Source organism: Bison bison, unplaced genomic scaffold (assembly GCF_000754665.1).
Source record: "Bison bison bison isolate TAMUID 2011002044 unplaced genomic scaffold, Bison_UMD1.0 scf7180017864232, whole genome shotgun sequence".
Lineage (NCBI taxonomy): Eukaryota > Metazoa > Chordata > Mammalia > Artiodactyla > Bovidae > Bison > Bison bison.
In genome coordinates, this window is record NW_011494804.1 from 370,177 (window position 1) to 381,241 (window position 11,065).

The window sequence follows — 11,065 nt, forward strand, 5'->3', positions numbered from 1 at the left end:
GCCACGATCCCGGTTTGGATTTCCTGCACATTTCCTCTCCATAACTAGGATTTTAGTCCCACCATGTTCTACCCACTGTAGATTCTTCAGTCTAATCTGTCTTGAGAATTTTAGCCCTGAAGCAAGAATTACGCTTATCCTCTTCAATTTCCATGGTGTTTCTGTAATTCTGTCTAGAATCTTTGTTTTAGTCCTTAGCTGCCTTAACTTAAAGTTACTAACACCGAACTTACACTCTTGCTGGTCTTTCTGGACTGCAGATGGCCTGTGATGGCCTGCCTGTCTGTCCAGCTGCCTTGCTCCATCGTCGCCTAGTATCCATTGTTGTAATATTCAGATGAAATACTTTGTCTCTTTGCTTAGATTTCTGTCACTTGATTCTTATGCAATTTCCAAGAGCTGATTTTATGTCAGTGTTAGTTTTTAGTCTCCCACTTCCATCCAATCTAAACTCTTTCTACCAGTATTAAGTCCCAGACTAGTTACAGAACAATTGCTACACGACAGCTAACGGGAAATCATATCACTCTAATAACTAAAACTACATTGTAAATCAGCTGTTAATAAAATTTTATTAAATATTTCCCTTTTTTCATAACATTGAAAAAAATACTTCTGTTGGCTTTCTTCCTCATCTTTGACAGAAATAATAACTAAAGGCCATAAATTTAGAAACTGAATCTCAGTGTTTTTAATGTGTACATTTTACAAAGCTCTGACTTTCAGGTCACCTACTATTTCAGGGAAAGGGATAGTTTTTACACTGGCTTCTCAAAACAGTATTCTCACAGTGGAAAAATATGACATACCTATTTATATATAAAGTCATAACTTTTCTCTGTGATGCACTGAAATAAAGCATAGGACTGTAATGTTTATGGTGGTTTTTCCCTAGGGGGAAAAAAGTTTATTATTCTAAACTGAATTCCTGAGCAAACATGACTAAAAATAAATATTCATATCAGCTATTGTAATCATTTACAAAATAAGGGAAAAATGTTGCAATTTTTTTTTAATGTGCTTCATTACACTGTCTTCCCAAATGGTGCAGTGTGGTAAAGAATTTGCCTGCCAATGCAGGAGACACAAGACACATGGGTTCAATCCCTGGATCAGGAAGATGTCCTGGAGAAGGAAATGGCAGCCCACTCCAGGATTCTTGCCAGGGAAATCCCAGGGACAGAGGAGCCTAGTGGGCTATAGTCTATGGGGTCTCAAAGAATCCACTGAGCTACTGAACACACACTCACATTATATTGGCCTGGGTCCAATCAGGAGACAGAGACACATAGTAACTTAAGTAGGAGGCGTTGATATAAAGAATTATTAAGCTATGATAGAATCTTAACTATAAAAAGAAAGAGAACTCTAAAGTGTACTCTGAAGGGTTTATCTGACTTTGCCTAGAGCAAACGTGGCTAAGTAAGGACATACTTCCCTTCACAGGGTTCCCACCACTCCACCCCTCAGGGCAGGGCAGGGCAGGGTTCAGGACTAGAGAAGAGTGAAGTCAGAGCCAAAGCTTGTTTACGGGGATGATGCAAGCATGGAAGAAAACCTCCGCGCTGGGGCTGCGTGGTCACCAAAAGCTGTGTGTTCTGGGGGCACAGACGGGGCTGAGTGACACTGCGTGTTCCCCCACACCTGCTCCTTGGCATGCGGTGTGGCACATACAAAAAAACCCCCAAAGTATCACTTAAAGCAGCCCCTTTCTGCCTTTCTCCAGCGCCCTCTACCGACACAGCTTAAAATCATGCTTACCGTAAAAGAGAAAATAGAGCTTATCAAATGTGGAGTTGTGAGACAATACATGGATAACCGCCATGCACATCATATGGAGAAGGAAATGGCAACCCGTTCCAGTATTCTTGCCTGGGAAATCCCATGGACCGAGGAGCCTGGCGGGCTACAGTCCAGAGGGTCTTAAAGAGTCTGAAATGACTGAGCGTGCACACAACACACGCACGCACACACACGGCATACAGGCTCTCTCACCGTGTTGTTACTGTATATTAAAAACAAATTAAATGACTCTTTTCTGTCATATATTTAGCCTGTAAGTGTTGTAACCAATACGCAGTAAAAAATAAAAATAATTATAAATGTTTCAGCATTTTAAAACATTTAGGTGAATACTACCGATGGTCTAGATCTTTTAGTTTCCCTCCAAATTGAAACTGATAGCACCTTGGCTCCATATAATTTTATCTGTGCTGTCAGAAACAGTGTAAATTAAATTCCACAAGCTTTATATGAATTTTATATTTGGCTTTTATAGATATTACATATAAAAATTGACATCCATGTCTTAATTTGTTTTAGTTTCTATTTTAGTCTTCAAATACATGATGGTGGCAATAGGACACAGCAATAAATGCTAAACTGTGATGCAGCTTACAGCAAATGCCTGGACACAAGCTAGTCTTATGAAAAGGCACAAGCTATGCTTACGGCCTGATGTGATTAGTCACAAGTAATCTTTCTGTGCTCAGCTCAAAATATATTTCACTATTCCAACATTGGCAAGTGGAGATCCCTACAATAGTAGGCATTTTTTGTACTATACAAAAATGAAGATACTTCCAAAGAATTTGACCCCTTTGGGGTTATCTAAACTTATTCTGAATGAGAGATTGAAACTACTGGAAGAGTGTCAGCATGCTAAATGTGAACCCCTTTGAACTTCTTGCATTAACAACAATGCGTTAACTAACTTAATGTAATCTTTGTCTCACCCTAAGTTAAGGAATTATTTACACTGGAGATCATTAACATAATGATATTTTTAAACCAAAATTGTGTTTCTGAATGCCTTAATCTCCCAGGAGCAATGGAACTCATTCTAGAATTAGATTTATGCTTCTCGTTTCCATGTAAGCTAAGTGATTTTGTTCTAGAAATTGTCACATGGTAAGCCTAGTTAATTAAAGATGTGTGGTCTCGAGTCAAAATTTTGACTTTTAGATTTATATATGCATTTATTCATCTTCAAAGTCTTTTAGCCAATATAATCCTCTATGCTGCAGAAAGACGGTTTAGCTGTGAGCCAGAGGGACTCAGTGACTTCTCTGGTAGCTCAGTCAGTAAAGAATTTGCCTGCAATGCAGGAGACACGGGTTCAATTCCTGGGTCAGGAAGATACCCTGGAGAAGGCAATGACTTCCCTCTCCAGCATTCTTTCCTGAGAAGCCCCATGGACAGAGGAACCATGGTCACAAGGAGCTGGATATCATTCACAGAGATACAGTTGAAAGAATACTGTTCTCACTCAAGTCGGTTGTGACTTAACTGGACTTTAACAAGCTAATCTGAAAACTTAATTTTATGTCTTTGAAGCTAATTATTTCTTTCAAATAAGATTAAACAGTAGCATATATCTACATATATATGTTTTAAGAAAACTAGAATGTATATATTTTGGAACACAGATGTTCAAGTATTTTAATACATAATTTAATCTCTAATTTGACGAAAGGTGACCTTAGGCATATCCCTGTTAACACATTTTTTTTTCTTGAAAGCATGAAAAACACAATTAGCCATGTGACATCTGTTGTGATTTTCTTTACTAAGCTAGCATAGCTGCTTGATTTTTAAGGTACTTTGCAATATTCAGTCAAATAATCTTTGAGGAATACGAAACCACAATGAGCCTTCTTGTATCCTCTTTAAGGAACAACTTGCTTAGGTGTCAAGATAACTTGACTTTGTTTTTAAGGGGAACAGGAATACCATGGGAAGGTGTTCATAGTTCTTCAGCAAGCATTTTATTATTTCAGTATTGTCAGGAACCAGTTTGGAATGGACATGTTGTTTTTCACTTCTGCTTTTTTTAAATAACAGTTATAAAAAGCTCTTTAAACCTCAATTCCTGTACTTTTGCATTTATATTTTTCCCTCAGGGAGCATTTAAATAGTTGGTTCTTGTCATTCCCTGTCTCCTATCTAGATCTGCACCTCTAGGGTATTCTTCTTTTGCATCGTGTTTTACACAGGAACTGACAGCTCTGGCCTTGGTAAAAGGACCCACTGTCTATTTTTCTCTGGTGAGAATAGTGGCCCAATGCTCCCTTGACCTTTTGAATTTTCCCTCTTTGCCTCTGTTGAATCCTGGTTGCAAATGAGCCATCCTTTCCCAGTATCATGTAAAAACATGCATGTATAATAACAGAGTAAAATGTCACAAACATGAAAACCAAGTACTGTGATTTGTGTGTGTGTGTGTGTGCGTGTGTTAGTCACTCAGCTGTGTCTGACACTTTGCAACCCTATGGACTGCGGTCTGCCAGGCTCCTTTGTCCATGGGATTTCCCAGGCAAGAATACTGGAGTGGGAAGCTGTACCCTTCTCCAGGGGATCCCCCTGCCAACGCCGTGGGGATCGAACCCAGGTCTCGATCAGGCAGATTCTTTACCACCTGAACCCCCAGGGAAGTCCCGATTTGGGCCTGAACCACTGTGGAAGTCTAACATCTAGTGTCCTTAGGACAAAAAAAGAAAAAGTATTTTGTGCCTTCCAAGAAAGTTGAAAAGAAAAAAGAAAAATGCATTTATTGAAATATTAGGAATGATCCTATCAATTTCTTTGTGGATACCAGAGAAAGGCTGCTGCTACAGCTAAGTCACGTCAGTCATGTCCAACTCTGTGGACCCCATAGATGGCAGCCCACCAGGCTCCTCCCCCCTGGGATTCTCCAGGCAAGAACACTGGAGTGGGTTGCCATTTCCTTCTCCAGTGCAGGAAACTGAAAAGTGCTTAGCCAAAAATAAATAAATCTGTTTACTTAAAATATGTATATATATATATGTCTTAACTCTCCTCTGTGAAAATAAAGGAAGAAACTACTTCTCCCTTCCCCAATTTTCTTAGAGTATTTACATTAGAAAACTTGTCATTGTAAATATTTCTCATTGGTTTTTTGTCACCTTTTATGATGTAGGATTGGTTTTCTCAAAGACTTAGGAACCATCTCTTTGAAATGTAAATATTAAGAGAGCCTGCCTGCCTGCCCAGACCCTTCAGTTATGTCTGACTTTTTGGGACCCTATGGACTGTAGCTCACAAGACTCTTCTGTCCATGGCTCTCTGGACAAGAATGTTGGAGTGGGTTCCAATGTTCTCCTCCAGGGGATCTTCCTGACCCGAGGACCGAACCTGCGTCTCCTACTTTGCAGACGGATTCGTTTACCACTGAGCCACCTTGGAAGCTCAAACAGGAAGGGAGACTGCATTGCTACTTCCCAGTTTCTGTGAAAAGATAGGAGTTTAACTTCTGTAGGAACCTTGTTCTGAGTTGGAAAACTCTCTGCTGTTATGAAGATGTGAGGTTTGTTTTTTCTCCAGTAGCTGATTAGCTAACACAGATGGCAACCCCAAATATCATATAGAGTTAGGATGTACATGTGTCACAAATGGTGTCATCAAGTCCTCTTACTTATGAACTAGTTAGTGTTTATCTTGGTGGCTCAGGCTGACTGCAGTGTAAAGGCCTTGGGTTCGATCCTTGGGTCAGGAAGATTCCCCGGAGGAGGGAATGGCCAACTGCTCTAGTATTCTTGCCTGGAGAATCCCATGGACAAAGGAGACTAGTGGGCTACAGTCCATGGGGTTGCAAAGAGCCAGACACAACTGAGTGACTAAGACTTTCTTTTCTTTTTTTCTATTGTTTATCTTAAAAAACATGCATGTAATGAATTGCGTCTACCAGCTATGTAAGGGAATGAGCACTCTTTCCATCTTTGCAGTCTCTTCTGTTTTAATGCTGTTAAAAAGAAACAACCTCCGAATGGAATCCCCTATGTTAATCCCCATCAAGACTTAATAGCAAACCTGATTGCAGTTTCAGTCTTTCCCACAAGGAGAATTTCAAACCAATCAACTTGGAATTTCCTGATCAAGACTAGTGAGGTAATCTTCTGGATAAGAGGCTTGCCTTCCCCTAAGTGAAGGGGATCTTGCCTGAAACTATCCATTATTTAAGCTCCCTTGCTTCACTCTCCTTCTGCCTCTAAAAGCCCCTCATTTTGTACAGCTCCTTGAGGCTCCTTTCTAGTTGTTAGATGGGATGCATGGTTGAGTGCTCAGTCTCTTTCATGGCCAACTCTTCTGTGACCCCATGGACAGCAGCCCGCTAGGCTGTCCTGATGACAGGATTCTCCAGACAAGAATACCAGAATGGACTGCCATTTCCTTCTCCAGGGAATTGAACTTGTGTCTCTTATGTCTCCTGCATTGGCAGGCAGATTGTTTACCCACTGCACCACTAGGGAAGTGGGTTGGATAGGATCCTGTCCCATTTTTAAATTGTTAAAAAAAAAAAAAAAACAATTAGCTATTTAAGTTTATTCAGTTGAATCTTGTTTTTAGCAATGCTTCTTCAATATAAAAGTGTTTTCTTTCTTCATTACCTTTGCAGAGAGGATTTCTGGGTTGGGACATTTTGATTTTAAAAATGGTTCCCCAAGAAAATGTAGTTTAAAATATACAGATACCTTTTAAAATGAGTATATGTAGCAATCAACCTAGAAAAATATAACAGACTCAAGTGTCTCCTGAAATAAGTTTCTTCAGTCTTTTCAAGGTCTTGTCTATGGATAATGAAGAACTTGTATAAAAAAGGAAAATAAAATCTCTATCATCAAGAAACTTGCTGGGGCAGATAGAAATCCTATTTATCTTCATTTCATAATTTTCTGAACCTGTCATTACAGTTGAGTCAGTTGTGAATAAAAAATAAATACAGTTAGTAATGATATAAAAGGATTCTAAGAGTATAATTCAATAATACATTTCAAGAGGATCATTCAATGTTTTCTATTACATCTTCCTGATTCATAAAGCTTCTGAGAAATGAGAATTGTATCAATAAGTAGAATCTAACAAAAGTTTTATTAAAATTAGTCATAGAATGCCATTAGCAAATCAGTATTTTAATCACTATATCATGAAATGACATATACATTTTACTACTAAGTAGAAGTTAGTGGTGGATTTTATCAAGACTGTGGTTTGGTGTTTATCTGAATGTTTTTGCTGTTGATATAAACAACAGACATTACTTAATTCAATTAAATAGACGCATATGGCACGACAATTATGAAATACTAAATAGTGATAATCCTTCATTTTAATGCAGCCATCAGAGTGAGGAATGGAAAACACAAGAGCAGCAAAAGGACTGTGAGTGTCTAACACTGGTGAATTTCTAGTGGGAAGTTTACAGGTTGGGCTCATCTGAGGAAAGTTTCTTTTTCTCTCCAAAACCATAGTAGAATAATGGTATATAACCCTCTCATTGATATTAAATAGAGAAGAACAGGAGAATACAAATACAATTCTGCTTCTTTTTTAAAAATTAATTAACTGATTAATTTGGCTGTGCTGTCTTAGTTGTGACCAACATGATCCTATCTTTCTTTAGTTATGGTGTATGGGATCTAGTTGAGTCCATGACCAGGGATCGACCTCGTGTCCCTTGCACTTGGCAGCATGGAGTCTTAGCCAATGAGTTACTAGGGAAGTCCCCTGCTTCTTCTTCTTCTTCTTTTTTTTTTTTTTTTTTGCAATCAGGGTATAATTAAAAAACATCTTTCAGGAGGGTCAATTAAAGCTCATCTACTATTCCTGATCTCCTAAAAGATTATGTGAAATGGGACGTATGAGTAGTATTCTAGTCTAAGTCTTCCACGTACAGATACTGAGTAATTCCTCAGCACTGCCCAAGGCTTGCTGACACTATGGAGCGTCTTAACGGAATCACAGACTAAGAACTGTCGTATTAATACATTCTCTAAAATGAGGGATTTTTTTTCATTCTATTGTAGATGTAGAAGAGGAAAACTTTTCTTTCCTTCTAAGTTCTTTGGCCGATCTGATAATTAAATTGACATAACCAAGGTTAACAGGAGAAAACAAATTTAATTCATACATACATGGTTGAGTGCTCAGTCAGTCAGACGTGTCTGCCTCTTCATGACCTCATGGACTGTAGCACACCAGGCTCCTCTGTCCATGGGATTTCCCGCACAAGAATACTGCAGTGGGTTGCCATTTCCTTCCTGACACCATGGCTTCCCTGATAGCTCATTTGGTAAAGAATCTGCCTGCAATGCAGGAGACCTGGGTTCGATCCCTGGATTGGGAAGATTCCCTGCAGAAGGTAAAGGCCACCCACTCCAGTTATTCTGGCCTGGAGAATTCCAATTTCAAATTTTGGTGCTGGAGAAGACTCTTGAGAGTCCCCTGGACAGTAAAGATATCAAACCAGTCAATCCTAAGGGAAATCAATCCTGAATACTTATTGGAAGGGCCAATGCTGCCGCCACAGCAGCACACACTCCAAGTGCTTCTGTGTCCGTTTCTTGTTCTGGCCTGGAGAGTTCCATGGACTGTATGGTCCATGGGGCCACAGAGTCAGACATGACTGAGTGACTTTCACTTGCCATTTCCTTCTCCAGAGCATCTTCATGAGCCAGGTGTCAAATCTGCATCCCCTGCATTGGCAGGCAGGTTTCTTACCACTGAGCCACCTGGTACAGGAACCCCCAAATATGAGCCTTCCTGACAGTCAGGAGGTTGAAGCTTATATGATATCCTGAGCTTAGGAGAAGGGGCTAGAAGTCTGGGACTTTAAAGGAGAGAAAGACAAATCACAGAAAGATGGGAAGAGCAAATGTTTGGTAAACAAATGTGTGCCCTGCTATGCAGAATAAGTCTGATGTAAAAATTTGGTATTAGCTCTCTTCCTGGTATAAGCCTCCATCTAAATTACTTTTGGCAGTTTAGGAAGAACTTAAAAGATAGTCTAGAGTCTGTTTGGCTCTGTTTTTAGCTCAAAATAATCCACATGGCAAAGTGACACATTCTGGGGCAACCTGCTCTAAACCCCATCATAAAACAGAATGGAACCGACAAAGAGGCTTTTAAAAAGAACTGAGAAAACAAAAGAAAATCTGCTTGTTGCTAACAATTAGACACGCTCACTTCAAAGCATACTAAAATTTTCTCGAATAAAATGCCACCAATAGCAGACTGCATGGTCTACCTCATGACCTACCCAGGACTTGAGATCTGGTCAATAGTCCAGGATCTTAGGCTGGACATCTGTTTCCTAACTCTCCCTATTAGATATGGAGCTGCCTCTTCTTCCTCATGCAAAAATGTGACCACTCATTTTTTTTTAGTAATTGGTCAATTCTAAGCATGCCCTTTGTGTAGCCTTGCTGATAGCTCTTGAGGGCACCTGGTTTATGGGCCTTGCATACTTGAATACAGTTGAATACAGCACTAAATACAGTTGACCCATGAAAAACACCAGATCTTTCCACTTTTTAGCAACTCTAGGGTTGTGTCATCTCCACTTGCATCACATCTTCCTCACTCAGGAGGATATTCCGAGTGCCGATTTTGTTTCATGGCTCAACTATTAAACTCGGCTTAGCGGCTATGAATCACAAAGTGGGGTTAGGGGAGGAAAAGGCCTATGTCCTAGCTCATCTATAGGTTCTCGGATCTGGCTCATATATGGTTAGGGTTCATGGGATACTGCATGGAGTTTCAAAGGTTCTGGATGAGATCAGAAAATATAATCTGTATGACGTATCCTGTGCTTTTCTGTCCCTCGTGGTATATCTCCAGTATTGGTACGGTATAGAATTGATGCTTTCAAATTGTGGTATTGGAGAAGACTCTTGAGAGACCCTTGGACTGCAAGGAGATCAAACTGGTCAATTTTAAAGGAAATTAACACTGAATATTCATTGGAAGGACAAAGCATGAAGCTTAAGCTCCAATACTTTGGCCACCTGATATGAAGAGCCAACTCAATGGAAAAGACATGGATGCTGGGAAAGATTGAAGGCCAGAGGAGAAGGGGATGACAGAGGATGAGTTGGTTGGATGGCATCACTGACTCAATGGACATGAATTTGAGCAAGCCCCAGGAGATGGTGATGGACAGGGAAGCCTGGCATGCTGCAGCCCATGGGGCCACAAAGAGCCAGAAAAGACTGAGCAACAACAGGAAATTTACCAGAGGGATCAACCTACTTCTCTAGGCTAGTTGGTCTCTGAGGTTCATCATGAAGAAACAGCAAATACCTCTCAGATGGCCAGCCAAGACAGAGTGGGGGAGGGTTATTGGGTATCTGTCCCTTCTCTAGCTTCTCACTTATTCTCCAATGAAAACCACACTTCACTCTGATGAAAGCTCAGATATTAAATGAGATCCAATAGAATTAGATTCTACTCAGCTAATTTTTTATGATTTAACTTATCAGTTCAGTTCAGTCCCTCAGTCGTATCTGACTCTTTGCGACCCCATGAATTGCAGCACACCAGGCCTCCCTGTCCATCACCAACTCCTGGAGTTCACCAAAACTCATGTCCATCAAGTCAGTGATGCCAACCAGCCATCTCATCCTCTGTCGTCCCCTTCTCCTCCTGCCCCCGATCCCTCCCAGCATCAGAGTCTTTTCCAATGAGTCAACTCTTCGCATGAGGTGGCCAAAGTATTGGAGTTTCAGCTTTAGCATCAGTCCTTCCAAAAAACACCCAGGGCTGATCTCCTTCAGAATGGACTGGTTGGATGTCCTTGCAGTTCAAGGGACTCTCAAGAGTCTTCTTCAACACCACAGTTCAAAAGCATCAATTCTTCGGTGCTCAGCTTTCTTTACAGTCCAACTTTCACATCCACACATGACCACTGGAAAAACCATAGCCTTGACTAGATGGACCTTTGTTGGCAAAGTAATGTCTCTACTTTTGAGAATGCTATCTAGGTTGGTCATAACTTTTCTTCCAAGGAGTAAGCGTCTTTTGATTTCATGGCTGCAGTCACCATCAGCAGTGATTTTGGAGCCCAGACAAATAAAGTCTGACACTGTTTCCACTGTTTCCCCATCTATTTCCCATGAAGTGATGGGACTCGATGCCATGATCTTCATTTTCTGAATGTTGAGCTTTAAGCCAACTTTTTCACTCTCCACTTTCACCTTCATCAAGAGACTTTTTAGTTCCTCTTCACTTTCTGCCATAAGGGTGGTGTCATCTGCATGTCTGAGGTTAT

At 40.4% G+C, this 11,065-nt stretch overlaps 1 pseudogene; it reads left to right on the plus strand.

The window, feature by feature from the left end:
- Window positions 1–1,535: 1,535 nt before the first annotated feature.
- The window catches only part of LOC104993075, a 19,741-nt pseudogene continuing 10,211 nt past the window's right edge, over window positions 1,536–11,065 (plus strand).